This window comes from Lissotriton helveticus, chromosome 6, assembly GCF_964261635.1.
Source record: "Lissotriton helveticus chromosome 6, aLisHel1.1, whole genome shotgun sequence".
Lineage (NCBI taxonomy): Eukaryota > Metazoa > Chordata > Amphibia > Caudata > Salamandridae > Lissotriton > Lissotriton helveticus.
In genome coordinates, this window is record NC_136067.1 from 665,906,514 (window position 1) to 665,924,988 (window position 18,475).

Sequence of the window (18,475 nt, forward strand, 5' to 3'; positions counted from 1 at the left end):
TGGTGATGAGCAGTGAGGGAACCCTGAAGAAAAAGCTCTGTTCTAAGTCCAAACGTAGGAGAGGTGACTTGGATCAACCGCAAGTGTCAAGCCGCCCACCTTCAACTTCGAGCCGGCCTGCATCCCTGGTTCTTCTCACTGGAAAGCTTCGGAGGATGGACTTCCACAAGTTTGACGGGGAGCTCGCTGCAAGGCAAGCCAGCAAACCCTCACCGAATCTGGACTGGCTGAGAGCTTTGAGGGAACCCGGGAAGAGAAGCTCCAGAAAAGTCAGAAGGTAAAAACTTTGACCGAGACCTACAACAATGGGTAGCCGTGCAGGGTTCAATCACGGTCGGCCTGAAACTTTGACATTGTCCCGGTCTAGCGCAACCAGTTGTCCCAATAAGCGCTGTAGGTTTCTGTGTGCTATAGAGCGCAAATTTTTTAAAAATACATATCTCTTGTTCCCTCATTGGATCTTTTACGTTTTGGTGTCATTTTAAATATTTAAATATTTCCTATTTGTATGAATTGGTGTTGGATTTTTATTGCGTGTTGAGTCTTAAATATTTACTGAATTGTGTATTTAAATTCTATACATACCTGTCTGTGAAGTTAAACCTGCTGCTCCCAGCCAATCCACCAAAGGGTGAGCATGGGAATAATTTTCTAAGACCTGTACTGAGCCCTATATTGTGTTAGTGGTTTTATTGCCAGTGTTATATATGCATTTATCACTACTAACAATCCACTTTCCAGCACCCAGTCATATGTAAATCAGTCTTGACCCTGCTCCGCATGGGAACAGTTCAGCGAAAACTGCCAGGCCAGGTCCACCTGGATCAGAAACAATCACCCTGGAACTGGTTTCCAGGTATCACCCCTCATCAGCCAGGCTGGCTTGAATCCAGAAGCATGGTGAGCACAGGACTTACATCTGGGCATACCCATCCCACTCGGGGTGACAAATGCAAAAAGAACAATTGGTGGACACAATGTTGATCAATGTCGAACATTAACCTCCAGTACAGCGATCTGGGCCTAAATCCATTGTTTCTTTGCCCACAAGTTCTAGAAGACCCTTTGAATTGTACAGGGGGATTGTGTACAGGGGAGCCTTTCTCACCCTCCTTCCGTGGGAGGAATGCAGCACAACTTACATTTCTCTGGGGGATTTCTCTACCTCCTCATGTCTTCACCAGGCAGGTCTGGGCCTCCCAAAACTGAACCAGGGTCCTCCTTTGAATGTACCATTAGAGTCACGATTTCACTCAGTGTATGTACAGAGCACACACACTATCCAGCACAGTTTCCTACATGTATTCTGCCACCACAGACACTCCTACATTCAGCACACACACTCACTCTTCATGCACTACTCCATACTGTACCCTTTCTGTGTTGTCACTTGTAGGAACACATACAGCCAGCACACACATTGAAAATGCAAGTGCTCCACAACGCTATACCCTTCATGTACTGTACTAATCGCAGGTACACATAAACCGATTTAATGCACTCACCATGCATGCACTGTATAGCACTGCATCTTTCATGTACTGTACTCCTCACAGATACACATACAACCAGTACCTGTACTCTCTATGCATGTACTGCATAGCACTGCTCTATCCCTGTATTGTACCCTTTCTAAGTATACCTACAACCAGTGCAGAGTCATCACTCCTACACTGCACAGCCCTTTACATTGAACTGATAGAGGCCACAAATGAGTCAAACACACAGCAGTGGAACTTTAAAAAGTGTGTGAGCCTGTATGCCTCACTCCAGTGACACAGGTTAAAAGGACCTGTACACTCCTGTTGATCACAATATGGTATGTTGCCACTACTATGACTGTGCTGCTTAACTCCTGGTGAAGGCAGTAGCCCCCCACCACTATAAGGGTGGCGCTTTAGGCACTCCTCCCTGTCCTTGAAGATTGCCATCAATGAGACAGGTCTATGTCATGGTGCACAATCATGATCCGTGTTCACCTATGACAACAAAAATCAGCATTAGGAATTCTGAAGCTTCAGAGGGCTTAGAAGTCAAAATGTTTTCTAAGTCTCACATTTTGATACATTCTGGAGCAGTTCCTTTTGGTCTCTTCTAAATTCCCAATACCTTATGAACAGCACTTAGGGGCCAAGATTTACTTCTTCACTACAGCAGAGACCACCATGGCCCACTCCAGGTTGGCTGCTAATGGTCAGCTGGTCACTCCAGGAAAAAGACCTCTTGCAGCTTGTTGTGTCCCTGGGATAACTACTGGCAGGCTAATTAGCTCACTTGCGGTTCAGGCAAAGTCTAACTTTTTAAATGTTACTGTTCTTAAATATCTATGAAAAATCCAGCTTCACTAGGGAGTTGGATTTTTAATTAATATATTAAATGGTGGTTGAATAATTTCTGTACCCTAACCCACACCTGAGTTGGCAGAAACTGTATTTTATTTTGAACTTTAGTTTTTCTCATAGGAACAGCTAGAGGGCCTTAAAGTGAAAACATCTTTAGGGGGCTGGTTACTGTAGGAACATGCAAACATTAGATTCTTGCATGTTCTACGTTTAAATACCACACACTCTATCTTGTGGATTATTATGCATCTTTTCTGTCAAAAAGGAAAGTTTTGACAGGATTGTCTGCTGGTTTATAAGGTGTAGGATTCAGTCTACACAAGTAGGCATAACCCATCTTTCTTTGTAATCTATTGGATGGCACAAGTTGTGCTGCAGTCCATGGGTGACATTAAACTTCCCATGCCTACTGATGACATCAGAAAGGCCACACTGGCGGGCTAATGGGGGAGGCAATATGTCGCCTGAGTAGCAGCCGCTCAGCTCAGCTCCAACAGACACAGCAAATAACTGCAACAAAAAAAAATCCCGATGTATGGATGGGGTACATTACTTATAGGACACGGTAGTTGTCGCTTGAAGCCAAAGCGGGCTCCGCGTCGTAATGAGAAATGTTGCCCATGTGTCAGCGTTGGCTCTAGCATCCTCGACCGGCTCTGCCCTGTGGCGGTTCCCTACACCAATCTCTACGAGGTTCTTCCTATCAGCCCTCCACAGTTTCCTGACAGTCACAGCAAACTCGAGCGAGGTCTTCAAGCGCCACAGACGACTTCAGCGTGCGAGTTGTGTGAAGAGTCGAGATCTAAGGATACATTGTTTCCAGGATTGTGGAAACAGTCAAGTAAGGATGACCGGGCGAGGTGCGAAATCATTGAAACATAAAAATGCACATTTCCCTGCTACTGACAACTCAATCCTGATTCTATAATGGAGGCTTGTCAGAAGCGACCTGAGACATGAGGGACAAAAAATCGGGAGCAAATTGAAGAACTTAATTCTGTAGAGAGGAGTGATCGAGTGGCTAAACAGGGAAAAAGAGTACAATCTAAAAGCACCACACTCATGGACTCTAAACAAGTACATAATATACAGCCCCTAATTTCCAATATATTTGGCTTAAGAGAAGGGAAAGAACACAATCAGGAAACGGATGAGAGGGTTGTACCAGAGGATCAAACCACCCCAATTGACGGCATTGTTCCTCCTAATGAAGACGCTGTGCTATCAATGCCACCCGAGGATGAGAGCAGTTCCAGACCACCTATAAATGAATCATTAACAGATTTGAAAAATCTTATTGAGAATGGGATTGAGACTGAGGCTGGTACTACAATACCAAAAAGAAAGCCAGTCATGTTGGTCTGGATGGTTCTGTAGAGAACAAAGCAATAAGTCCACCTGAACCAGCATGTTCTGTACCCAAGAAGTCGGATGTTATGGGAGAGTCAAATTTTACATCAGAGGAATCAGAAATCTCCGATACTGGTACATTTTCATCTAGTGAAGGAGTGAGACACGACTGGGATAGTAGTAGCTTGGATAGTAACACAGACTCAGAAGCCCTGTTAAAAACTGCTACACAAAAAAACTGCTGACTAAAAAATCCAACAGACATACAAGGGGGTATCAAGGCAGCACAGCTGATCGTAGATTGAACCATTCATCTTCACAACCATCTTCACAAATAGCATTACAACCAGTATCGCCATCCGATCTAACCCCATGCGTAGGTGGCAGCCATGGAGCAATGGGCGGTATGAACGATGGAAACCCGGGAAATTCTGGTAATAAGAATGAACCCACTCTCTTGGAGGTGCTCCACTCAATCAAGAGCTTCCTAGAAGAAGTCAAACAGGATCATCGATGATCATGCCATGCCACGCAAAAATTGCAAGGAACAATAAGGAATGTGGGCAGAACATGTGCTGAAATCGCTGAAAGAATGGCCTCAGCTGAAATACGTACGGAGAATCTTGAAAAGGATGTTGCAACCTTGAAGGCACAAGGAAATGGGCATGAAGGCATAGTTAAGGATTTAGGGGCAGATGTATCAAAATACCTATTTGCGATTCTCAAATAGCGATTTTTTGAGAATCGCTATTTGAGAATTGCAAAATGGTATGTATATAAAAATCTCAATTTGTTTGCGATTTCTTAAAATTCCTTAATTGCGATTAGCAAATTGCTAATCGCAATTAAGGAATAATTTCCCATTTATTTCTATGGGCCAGGAGGCCCATAGGAATGAATGTGAAGTTATTCTCAATTTGCGATTCGCAATTTGAGAATCGCAAATTGAGAATAATTTCAAGGGTGCAAGGGTGTCATAAGGGCACCCTGATGCACCCCTGAAATTTACATGTGTGCGCATATGGCGCACATACATGCCCTAAGGGCATGTATGTGCATCATATGGCACCTTCACAAATGCCAAAAAGTGCATTTGTGAAAGAAATCGCAAATTACCACCAACTTGAAGTTGGTGGTAATTTGCGATTTCTTAAGGACAAATCGCAATAATTGAATGCTTGATGCATAGCATTTAAGGAATCGCAATTTGCAATTCCTTAAATGCTTACGCAAAATTAAGGAATCGCAAATTTTGCAATTCCTTAATTTTGCTATGCAATTTCCTTCATACATACCGTTTAGCTAATTTTTAGTAGCAAACGCTGCTTTTTTGAGAAACGCAGCGTTTGCGACAAAAAATTGCTTTGATACATCTGCCCTAAAATGCTTAAAGTCGAGGAGCAAGAAAATAGACTCAGACGTAACAATCTCCGCTTTCTTTGTATGCCAGAGGGAGCGGATGGGAGTGATCCAAGGGCTTTAGTGGTCACGCTTCTCAAAGGTGCTTTTCCTGAACTACACTCATGGGACTGGGATAAAGAGATACAACTTGCTCATCGTTTTCCTTTGACACCATTTAAACGTCCTGCGTCGTCAACACAATATCCATGCACTATGCTACTATATTTTGGCAACTTCCTTCTGCGCCAGCTAATTTATGACCTAGCAAGACTTGCTAACAAGAGGGTATTCAATGGCGTTACATTTTTCACAAGGCCTGACTTTGCCCATGCTACTGTAGAGCACAGGTGGAGGTTGAGACAACTCTTCACTCCCTTGCAACTACTAGGAGCCGCTGTATACCTTCAAAACCCTTCCCCTGCTAAAGGGTAAATATAAGGGGTCCATGCGGAGTTTTACTTCCGAAGTCCAAGCTCAGCTATATCTACGAGAGATCACTGATGCTGGAAGGGGCTAAACTAAAGACTAAATATTAAAGGACTAAAACTCGATTTTTATCCCCTTCTTCAAAATGCTGGGAAAAGGATTATTGAAAAGAATAGGAAATAGATTTATGGAAGAGCGGGCTTATTTCAAGGCAAAATTAAGTGTGGTGGTGGGGTCGGCCGGGAGTCTGATGGCTCAGATGTTTTCACCCTGGCTCTTGCAGAGCCAGGTAGCCTCAATGGTAGGTAGGGGGTGGTGGGGACAGAGGGGGGAGGGAGTAGTTGCAGGGTGGGGGCAAGGGTTGGCACTAAAGGGGTTAGCTTTCTTTTTGTGTCTTTCTCTTTTCTTTGGTATTGATCATAGGAGGTTAAAAATGGTGCTAAACTACAATGAGTAAGCTAAGAACAGCAACCATTAATATTTGCGGCCTTAATGATTTAAAAAAACGGTGGAATACTGCCGCAGCACTTTGCCTGCTTAAAGCTGATATCATATGTATGCAGGAAATGCACGTTGAAAGGGCCCAGATTCACCTACTTGGATATCGAGTTATAGGGGCCACAACACAAAACACAAGGACACGTGGGGTAGCAATTCTTTCAGCTAATCGAATGATTCAATTTACACGCACTGCAGTTGATTACAACGGGAGGTGGGTTATTACAGAATGCCATAGAGAGTATGGAGATATATTTACCCTAGGTACAATATATGGAGGCACCTTAGCAGTACTTGACCATATGAATAATGAATTGGCCACATGGTCTCTACCTATGATCATCTGTGGAGATTTTAATATAAATGTGCCCGCCAACAAGAATATAATTTCTGATGCAAATTGGACGTATAATGGTAGGAAACCAAAGGTGTGGAGAGCCCTGACAACATTATGCCACGTATAAGCACTCACTGATGTCTGGCATGCACAACACCCCCTAGACCCTGGATACACATTCTATTCCTTTCCACACAACAAACTAGAGACTAGACTTTATATTTGCATCAATCAATCAATCAATCATCCATTTATAGAGTGCGCTACTCACCCGTGAGGGTCTCAAGGCGCAAGGGGGGGGGGGCGCTGCTACTGCTCGAAGAGCCAGGTCTTGAGGTGCTTCCTGAAGCCGAGATGGTCATTGGTCAGTCGTAGGTAAGTGGGGAGGAAGTTCCAGGTCTTTGCTGCTAGGTAGGAGAATGATCTTCCTCCGGAGGTGGTTCTGCGAATTCATGGGACGATGGCGAGGTCGAGGCTGGTGGAGCGAAGCTGGCGGGTGGGGGTGTAGAACGAGAGTCGGCTGTTGAGGTAGTCGGGGCCCATGTTGTAGAGCGCTTTGTGTGTGCAGTCTGAACGTGATCCTTTTGTTGACAGGGAGCCAGTGGAGGTTTCTTTGTTGGGTGGATATGTGGCTGTGACGAGGGATGTTGAGGATGAGACGTGCGCAGGCCTTTTGTATGCGCTGGAGCCGAGTCTGAAGTTTGGCGGTGGTTCCTGCGTATAGGGTTTTCCCGTAGTCCAGTCGCAGGGTGACGAGGGCCTGGGTGACTGTTCTTCTGGTTTCAGTGGGGATCCATCGGAAGATCTTTCGGAGCATTCGCAGGGTGTTGAAGCATGAGGATGAGACGCCGTTGACTTGTTTGGTCATCGTGAGGGAGGAGTCCAGGATGAATCCCAGATTGCGTGCGTGGTCCGTGGGTGTTGGTGCGGTTCCCAGCGCCGAGGGCCACCATGAGTCGTCCCAGGCAGATGGGGATTGCCCGAGGATGAGGACCTCCGTCTTGTCTGAGTTGAGCTTGAGACGGCTGCGCTTTATCCGATCCCATTCTATTCTACATCTCTGCTCAACAGAAAAAGTACCCCATATAGTTGCAGACCACAACCCCCTAATAGTTGAATTTAGAGGGGCAGGGCTTGGAAATAGAAGTATGACCAACTGGAGTTTTGAACAATCCTTACTCCTGAATAATGAATACTGTACACATATGAGGCTGAGGATCCCTCAATTTCTTAGAGAGAACTTGGGGAGTACAAGGATAGAAGTAATGTGGGATGCATTGAAATCAGCAATATGAAGAGAGACACGCAGTTTTTCACTCTCCCTGAATAAAGAGAAACGTCAACTATTAAATGACAAACAGAGGTGCTTGGCGGCGGTAGAAGAATAGTTAATTACTGATGGGGGGATCCAGCAGATGCGCTTGGAAAAATAATGGTAGCTAAATCGTCCATCATGGAAATAATAGCAAAAAGGGCAGCAGATAGATTAGTTGCATGGAGGCAGGATGCATATGAGCGTAGCGAACAGGTTGGTCACCACCTAGCAATTAGGGCAAGACAAAAAGCCACACGGAATTCAATTGCAGCTACTAATGATCCCACACGAGGTAAAATTACAGATTCAGAAGGCATTTGAAAGGTGTTTTATTCATATTATCAAGAGCTATATCATGAGAACAATTCCAATTACTCGGATGACATTAAGGCCTACTTCCAGCTGTACAATTATCTCAAGATGAACAGTTACAATTGAAAGAGAGCCCTCAGTGGGTTGATACTTTACTGTGTATAAACAGCCTCCCTAATGGCAAAGCCACTGGTCTAGATAGCATCTCGCTAGAATTCTATAAGAAGTTTTCGACTGAACTGAAAGAAGGTATGCACCAGTTAATTGAATATGTATATAAAGGTGGAGGCCGCCTGAATCATGGACTCAAGCAAAAATAATAGTTTTCCTGAAAAAGAGTAAAACAGCACTAGAACCTGGCCGCTATCGCCCTATAACTCTGATAAATGCTGACAGCAAGATTTTAGCTGTTAGTTTGGCCCGGGGCAATCCATAAAGTAGTGTCACCTAGACAACATGGATTCATTCCAGGATGTGGCACTACAGAACACATTAGAAGGGCTATATCACTCTTTGATGCCGCCATTATCATTAGGGATCCAACCGCATTGATTTTGCTTGATGCCGAAAAGGCCTTTTACTGGGTCTCCTGGACTTTTTTATGGGAGACCCTGGCAAGGGCCGGAATAGACCAAGGATTCATACAGGCTTTTAAGATGCTTTATTTTCAACCCACAGCAAAACTATATATAAATGAAGAACTCACAGTTTTATTTAATATAACAAGAGGTACCCCACAGGGATGCCCGAGCTTGTCGCTTCTGTTCGTTCTATATATAGATCCTTTCTTACGACAACTAGAGGCTAACCTAAATATTAGTCCTTTCATTTCCCATGGTTGGGAAACCAAAGTGTTGGCTTATGGCAATGATATTGCTTTAGTGACCTCTAACCCAGGAGTATCTATGTGTGAGGTCGAGGCAGGGGCGACGGGATATGGGCTACTTTTAGGATACTCTCTCAATAGCACTAAGACTCAAATTATTTGCAAGAATGTTAGCATTGGGTAATGACACTAGGCAGGTTGATCAGGTCACATACCTTGGAGTAGATATTATAACCAATATAGAAAATATTGAGGATGGCAATATCGACCCACTGATAGCGAAAACTAAAACTGAGCTAGCAACGTTGCATAACCTACATCTATCAATCATAGGTAGATGTAATATAATAAAAATGCTTTTTTTTCCCCACATTTTTATATTTTTTAAGGGCAATCCTGTTAGAATTTACTACCAATTGTTTGAAGAAAATTGAAGATTTATTCTCACGTTTCATTGGGCATATGAAAAACCCAGAAGGGCTTATAAATACTTAACCTTGTAAAAAAAGAAAGGGGTGGGCTGGCTTTGCCAAATGTAAGATTTTCTTACTGGGCAATTACTCTTTTGCGTAATTTAACCCTTATCACGGAAAAGCCAAAAGAAAAACCTTTAGAAGATATACCGACACCTATTGAACTTATAATGGGCGAAGATGCATGGGGATGGGCTTGGAGATTCTTAAATGATTGGCACTATAAGAAGGTACGCTTTAAGACGCTGGCTGGTGGATATAGAGTTATGAAATTGGTTCTTAAAATGTTGGGATTAGGCCGATTGAATCGTTACACATAGATCTGTAACAATTCTAAACTCCTGGAAATTTTTAAAGACCCTATAGTTTGAAAGTGGCAGGAAAAAGGCCTAACCAAACTTGGTAATTTCTATACGCTGACGGATATAGTTTCTTTTGAAAATCTCAAGGAAAGGTACGAATTAGATAGGAGAGATTTTTACAAGTATCTCCAAATACGCGACTTTTTAAGTAAAAAATGTGGAGGCCTATTAGCTTTGGCAATAATCATATTATAGACAATCTGAGAAAGAATAAGCTGTTACCTTTTGGAGGTATTTATAACTCTTTTAATTTACTAATGCCAGATGATATGGAAGCACAAGCGATAAAATGTAAAGAAGAAATAGGAATTTCGGAAGACTTATTTTTCCATTCAACAGAATTAGCACAACACTTACTAATTCCGGCCGGACTCCAGGTTCAGTACTATAAATCTTGCTTTTCACACTATTATACCCCAAAGAAGATTGCAAAGTGGGGGACAGGGAGAGGGACTCTGTGCCCAATGTGCTCGTTATACCAGACACATCTAAATCATATGTTTGCTAACTGTAATGCTTTGAGTAGTGTAAAACAAGCGATTTCAACCTTTTTCAAGGAGGTGCTTGGTAATGATCTTTCTATCTCCCCATCTCTGATTGGATTAGGGGTAGATCCGGATCTACAAAGGAAGCCGGGAGAAAAATTGTTTTTTATAGGTATGGCGGTTCTGCTTGGTTAGATCCAACCCCCCCCCCCCCCAAAGGCTTTCACCAATGGTTGTCTAGTCTGACGGCTAACTATAATTTTGAGAAAGCTATTTATGAAAAAAGAGGGATACGGGTCCGATCACAAGGTTTTAAAATTTGGGAACCAATAACTAAATGGCTTGAAAGATAGAGGACTCAGGCAGTGGGACTCTACTATTAATTTTTCTTTCTTTATTTTTTTTCTTTTTCTTTATTTAACTTATCTTCAAACCAAAGATAAGGGATGGTGTACAACTCCTACTTGGTGGGAGGGGTGGGCAATGGGTGGGGATAAATCAACAACATTGTGCATGCTGATCTTTACTCGTAATTTGAGTTCTCTTTGTTTCTTCTTGTGTAAGTGTCAAATTGCTATTGAAAGATGAATTTTGATATATGTAATTATGACATCATGCGCTAATAAGAATTTTTTTTAAAAAACTTCCCATGCCAGCAGAGTACTTTCCTGCACCAGATACTATGATGTACTTACTGTAAAGTTCTTTTGACACATTGAGATTTCTCAATTTCACTGTGATTTAGGGGTCAGAGCAGAGCACATACATAAGGTACTGGACAGCAGTACCCCGGTGTGCATAGCTAAAAAACCAGCAACATCAGTCCAATGGCGGTGACATCCTAACTTTCTCACACCGTAATTATGAACATGGGGGCATATTAACAAGCCCCTTATCGCCGCGTTATCGGCACTTTTCTGCCAATAACGCGGCGATATCTGCATTGCCCTATTATCAAGGCAGCGTTAAGTCAATTAACATGGCTTAAAGCCACGTTAATTGACTTAACGCTGCCTTGATAATAGGTCACCTTTCATGATAAACTCATCGTGAAAGGGGGCGTGCAGTGGGTGTTGCGGTGGGCGTTCCACCGCAACACCCATTCACTTCGACGCTGCCACCTATTATCAAGCTTGGTGATAATAGGTGGCAGCGCCAAATTTAAGAACAGGTCAGACCTGTTCTTAAGGTGGCGAAACGAGGAGAAATGCTTCATTTCTCCTCGTTTTTGCTTTTTCCATGTGTGCTGCCTTGAGCAGCACACATGGAAAAAGCAAAATGCCAAAGTTTGTTTATGTACAGGAAGGTGTCCCTTCCTGTACATAAACAAACCTCTTTTTAAAAATGCCAATTTGTAACTTACATTTGTGCTGCATAAAGCAGCACATATGTAAGTTACAAAATGGCATTTAAGCTTTGTTCATGTGCAGGAAGGAACTTCTTCCTTTACATAAAAAAACTTTCCCCGCCTGCGCTGGCGGTAAGTTGTAAATCGGTGCAACCAAGCGTTTCCGAAGTGGCGAAGAGAGGCGTTAAGCCAAGGCGGCTAATACCTCTCTTCGCCGCTTTGTTGCTAATATGCCTCATGGTCCCATAAAGTACAGGGGTTGCAATTACACAACAATCATTGACAAAGTCAATAGGTCTGGCAGTGACTGCCAGTATTTTGGCTTTGGGAATGCTTGATTTGTGTTATGGTTTTTGTAAAACCTTATTTTTGGGAGAGCTAATGGACACTCACCAATATTAAAAGAAAACATCAATTGAGAGAGCTCTGGGTGCTCAACAAAAATAAAACATCAGCAAAAGGCAAATATATTTTCTCTTTCCTTCGAAAAGCGCACATTGCCATAGTAATTCTTGGCACTAAAGGGGGCTACTTTGTTTGCCTAAGTGCTCCTTATCAAATAGTAGAATGCCATCAATCTCATTGAAGCTACCCAAAGGCTGAAGTAGGCTGACCCCTTGCTCCATGCTATGGAAGGAGGGAGAAATTGTGAAATACGCAGCATCTGACAAATGGATGAGAAACTTCTAAAATTATCCATGCAGTCAATTATTCTTGCATTCAAACAACTATTCCTCCACACATGGTCTCATTGTTGCATTCATCTACTTGTCCATCCACAATACTTCACACACAAGCTCAACCAGATGTCAGTCATGTACGATTGTAAGTTTGCAAGAGGTATGAGACCATTCACAGTGTTGGACAACTAGTGTGTGAGGGAGTTGTTGGAAGTTTGAGACTGCTACTGAGGAATATGAGCGTCTTGCCAGTAGTGTTTGACAGCTAATGAGTGATGGATGTGAATCTTCTGTCAGTGTCAAACTGCCAGTCAGGGGGGTGACATCATTTGTTTACAGTGTGAGAAAAACTGTTATCAGCTGAGACTGCAACTGTGTGGGGTGTGAGTGTGTTTTTGGTAGTGTTAGTGTGTGACTGCTGAGAGGGGTGAAAGATGGCATCTAGTAGAGCATGAGAGTTGTTGGTCATGTGATACTATTACTCCGAGGGCTGTCAGCGTGCTGTCAATTGTGCTTGATTGCCAGTCTAGCACTGACGGCAGAGTGTTTCTGGCACTGTGTGACTATTTATCTGCAACAGATGTGACAGTGGTGTGTCTAGTGTAAGACTGCTAATGTGTTAGGTGTGTGAGTACTAAGGGTAATGGAAGACTGTTCAATCCAGACGTTGACCTTCATTTGGTGAATAAACACCAGTCTCCTAGTGAGAAGACAACCAATACATCTTTAAAAAATGAGTGACAACAGAGATAACTCAGGGGCATATTACCAAGGGTGGCGATAGGCAATTATCGCCGGCTTAGCGGCCGTTTTCGGCCACTAAGCGGCGATAATTCTATCACTCCATTAGCAAGCTGATGTTAGCGACAGCTTTTAGGCGATTGCGAACAGTTTGGGGCCCGCTTTGCATGTCAGCGATATTTATCGCTAATGACATGCAAAGTGGGCGTACCCAACCTGTTAGCGACTGAAAGCAGTCGCTAACGTCGCTATCGCCTATTAGCAAGGCAGACATAGCGATGGAAATATTCCCGCTATCGCCAAAAACTAACTTCTGCTCTGAACCAGTTGTGAGCCATGTTATCCAATCGGAGGTGGATAACATGGCTAAGAGCATTTCGTCGCTAATGCGTGAATATCGCTGTATTCTCAGCGATATTCACGCATTTCGCCGCTATCGCTGGATATTGAAGCACAATGGAGAAAAACTTTGCTAATAGCATGTTTTCTCCATTAACATATCCAGCGATAGGCAGCGATAAAAAAATCGTAGCTAAGCCTATTTAGCTATAATTATCGCTACTTGTTGGTAATATGCCCCTCAGTTCCTTTCCGAGCTACGGATGTACCGAAGATCATTGTGCATGAAGAGGAACCATTAAAAAGAATAATGCAGAAATTATCTAAGTATCTCTTCTTGAAATGTATGGTTCTCACTCTGTTTGATCAGTGTTAAGGAAGTCACCTTGCTGACCCAAAACTCCCTATTTCCCTCTTCATCGTGCATAATAAGAGTGGGAAACTGAGAGATTCGATCTACTCTGTAGGCATGCACTTATCGTTTAAGTAACATCGCAATGAAAAATGCTTTGATCAACTGACTCACATGAGGGGATAAGATGAGCGGAAATAATCACGTCATCGTAATGCTAAATATATGCGTCACCATGATGCCACTTAATAGATAGGAGATTCTGGCCAGAAGTGTGCTAACATGGGAAGCAAATAAAAAATTAAAACAAATAATAACCAGATATGAGCTAATGTCGGGAGAGCTTAAGAAAATAGAGGAAAAGCATGCAAGCCTTCAAAGAAGCTTTATCTCAGTAAAGCAAGCAAACAGCTCTGGATTCCTGCCCATGGCTGATGCTTTCCTAGTGAAGACAGTGCAGCCCGGATGGCTCTGTTCAGCACAATGTGCATCACAAGAGCGCTGATGATAATAATGTACAGAACTTCCAAACAACTTTATGAGGACCAGAGCACAAGTCCTAAAAAGAAGTGGGGGTGACTAACCAAGTTAGACAGTATGCAAAGTGGCATCATGCCACACGACTTCACAGTGCGTGACACCATGGCATTTGGCAACATGGCAACGCACACGGCATTACAGGAAGTGGCACCAAAACTCATGATCTCACAGGAAGTGGCGTCACAAGAAGAGATAGTAGTTCTTAAGACCTCACATTTATGTTTAGCAGGTCTATCATGAGTACATTTGAGCACATTATAATATTTAACAAATGCGATTTTGTGCCAGGATTGTGTCAAAAAATAGACACAACCCTGAGGCAAAATCTGGGACTCAATTTATACATTTACTTTTTAATATTATACAACACAATTTGGACAGTGGACCACCCTTAAGATCTCAAAGCACCAACCCACATATCACCAATGAGTATATATACTTTTCAATAGAGTTGCATGCAATTTTCAAATACTCCCTGTCCTGAGAGTATATCCCAAGAACTTAGGAAAAACGTCCATATTTTTCAAACTTGAAAAAGCACCGCTTCAAAGTTTAAATCTCCACCGAATATGGATGGTAGAATACGCAATCAAAGAATGTCCCAAATGAAAAGACGCTGAATCTTAATTGCAAAAAAGTTCAAGGTTCTTTTAATAGTCCATTTAAGAAACCAGCCAACGCGTTTCGTTCCGTCAAGCGGAACTTCTTCAGGGCTGTAAGTCATAAAGAAGAAGGACAAACAAACCAACAAAAAGCCAGTGTAAGATACATTGAAACAACATGTGTACATACATAAATAAATACATGGAAAATTACACCATAAAATACCCACATTAAAAAGCTCCTATCTAGAAGTTACAACATTCAATCACATGGATACATTATTAAACCATTTCTCTAATTGTAATGCTGTGTATTTGGTTTGTTTTTATACATTACTTTATATGCCCCGGGTCCGAGCCCAAAAGTAAAATAATATTGTTAGGTGAAGCGCCATTTGGCTATTCACATCTTTACTGGGGATAAATCTTACTGCATGAATAGTTTCAAATTGCGATCACAAGAATCAGCGTCATCATTGTTATTAACATCTAAGCATTGTGCTCTGGTAATCATTCCGCACCAAACATATTCCATACTTAATGATTCACATCGCATGGTATGAGACCACAGGCACTTATATAACCCCGAAATGATGTTATTACAAGAGTGTTGAGGAAAGGAGTTTCTATTTATACAAGCTGTCAATAGAAAACATGTAGCTACACCAGGACAATGAACTCAAATTCCAAAATGTCCTCGTGAAACAATGTGCCAAAAAGCTTCATTGGAAGACCTATTAGTATATGGGTGCATAATCTAGATTCATTCGTCCCCCCAGTTGTCACGAAAACCAGTTGAATATACATGAAATTGATACTACACTCTCCATGGCGTTATAAACATAAGGATTGAAATGTTACCAGTTAGTCAAAATAATGCAAAGAATATATATGTATGTATATATAATCCTACCGCAATCGAGGTCACCACGCGTGCTTATTATCCAAAGCAAAACGTCAAATCAAAGTACATCCATTCCCTCTATGCGGATGGTCGAAATGAGGTAAATCCAAGTTCAAGAAATTATTTTTTCTCTACTATATCGATTTTTTGAAAAGTATAAAGTGTAATACTTTATACTTTTCAAAAAATCGATCAAAGTAGAGAAAAAATAATTTCTTGAACTTGGATTTACCTCATTTCGACCATCCGCATAGAGGGAATGGATGTACTTTGATTTGACGTTTTGCTTTGGATAATAAGCACGCGTGGTGACCTCGATTGCGGTAGGATTATATATACATACATATATATTCTTTGCATTATTTTGACTAACTGGTAACATTTCAATCCTTATGTTTATAACGCCATGGAGAGTGTAGTATCAATTTCATGTATATTCAACTGGTTTTCGTGACAACTGGGGGGACGAATGAATCTAGATTATGCACCCATATACTAATAGGTCTTCCAATGAAGCTTTTTGGCACATTGTTTCACGAGGACATTTTGGAATTTGAGTTCATTGTCCTGGTGTAGCTACATGTTTTCTATTGACAGCTTGTATAAATAGAAACTCCTTTCCTCAACACTCTTGTAATAACATCATTTCGGGGTTATATAAGTGCCTGTGGTCTCATACCATGCGATGTGAATCATTAAGTATGGAATATGTTTGGTGCGGAATGATTACCAGAGCACAATGCTTAGATGTTAATAACAATGATGACGCTGATTCTTGTGATCGCAATTTGAAACTATTCATGCAGTAAGATTTATCCCCAGTAAAGATGTGAATAGCCAAATGGCGCTTCACCTAACAATAATATTTTACTTTTGGGCTCGGACCCGGGGCATATAAAGTAATGTATAAAAACAAACCAAATACACAGCATTACAATTAGAGAAATGGTTTAATAATGTATTCATGTGATTGAATGTTGCAACTTCTAGATAGGAGCTTTTTAATGTGGGTATTTTATGGTGTAATTTTCCATGTATTTATTTATGTATGTACACATGTTGTTTCAATGTATCTTACACTGGCTTTTTGTTTGTTTGTTTGTCCTTCTTCTTTATGACTTACAGCCCTGAAGAAGTTCCGCTTGACGGAACGAAACGCGTTGGCTGGTTTCTTAAATGGACTATTAAAAGAACCTTGAACTTTTTTGCAATTAAGATTCAGCGTCTTTTCATTTGGGACATTCTTTGATTGCGTATTCTACCATCCATATTCGGTGGAGATTTAAACTTTGAAGCGGTGCTTTTTCAAGTTTGAAAAATATTTACTTTTTATTACACTGCCACAAAGAAAATGGCAACAAGGAAAAACTTGGCAGTAAATCTGCTCTGCTTTTGATTGGTTGCAAAGTCTGCATTTTAAAATATCCATGGGGCTAAGACACCTGCTGCAGAGATCTTTGGGGCATATTTACAGAGAAATGAAGTAAGTACAGCGTTAGCCTTCTTGGCTTAACACGGAGCTCTGCCACTTCTGAAATGCAGGGCTGCATCATATTTACAGCTATATGGTGCAGTCCTGCGTTTCCCCCTGCACTGGCGCTAAATTTAGCTGCATAGCCCAAACGCAGTGCGTTGTGGGGGATGCTTTTTTATGTGCAGGAATGTGTCACTTCCTGCACATAAACAATCTTAAATGGCGATTTTTAACTTCTATGAGTGCTGCTTTGAGCAGCATACATAGAAGTTGCAACTCGTCATTTGTTTAATTATTGTTTATGTGCAGGAAGGGACACCTTCCTTCACATAAACAATCATGCATTGATGTGTTTATGTGTGCTACACAATGTAGCACACATAAAAACAGAAAAAAACGAGTAGAAATAAAGCATTTCTCTTAATTGCGCACTGTTAAGACCAGGTTTTCCCTGGCCTTAGTTTTGGCGCTGCCCCATATTTATGCCACCCTTGTAAATATGGGGCAGCGTCAAAATCAATGGGCAACACCCATTGCACACCCCTTTTACACTAAGTATAATGGGTGCCTTATTTACAAGGCAGCATTAAGCCACGTTAAGTGGATTAACACTGCGTTGTAAATAAGGCAAAGCTCGGATCAACATAAAAAAAGTGATGTTTTGGCGGCGATAGGGGCTTGTAATATATACCCCTTTGTGTGCTAAAAAGATCCCGGAACTCAGCAGGTTAACATATTTGCTAGAGAGATCTGTGTTTTGTCCAGTCCTAGTTCTAAATCAAAGTAGCCGAGAGGGTTACTATGTCTCCTAAAAAGCACATTATGTAACACGCAGATGATAGATTTTTATTTTATTTTAAGTAATAGAAGTAAAAATATTGGCATTTAAATTGTTATTCGTGTAAAATACTGGGACAAACCTGACATTCCTACAGTGCATGCATATCTCTTATATGAAGGAGCTGAACAAAGTCAAAACATGCATTTTTAGGTCTCGCGTGGCATAATGCGCACATGCGCAGTCGAGCTAGCGTGATTTTATGTCTTAGAGAGAGTTTCAATAGCGAGGGTTAAGCCACGGCCCTCTTTTCCTAAACGGTGGCCAGCCATTGGAGAAGAGTTCGCCATGACGTATTTCTTTCTCTTTAAGCCCTGTCCTTTTCAGATTGGGTTCCTTGACTTACTGCTGAAGTAAAAGGTTTCTTATCTTCTTTATGGGTCCAGATGGCCCCATAAAGAAGATAAGGAAACTTTTACCCCAGCAGGAAGTCAGGCGCCCAGTGTGAAAAGGACGGCTCTAAAAGCGGAAAGTTGATGTCATCCCAAGCGCTTGTTCCGAGCGCTTGTTCTTTCTCATCGCCTGGTTTT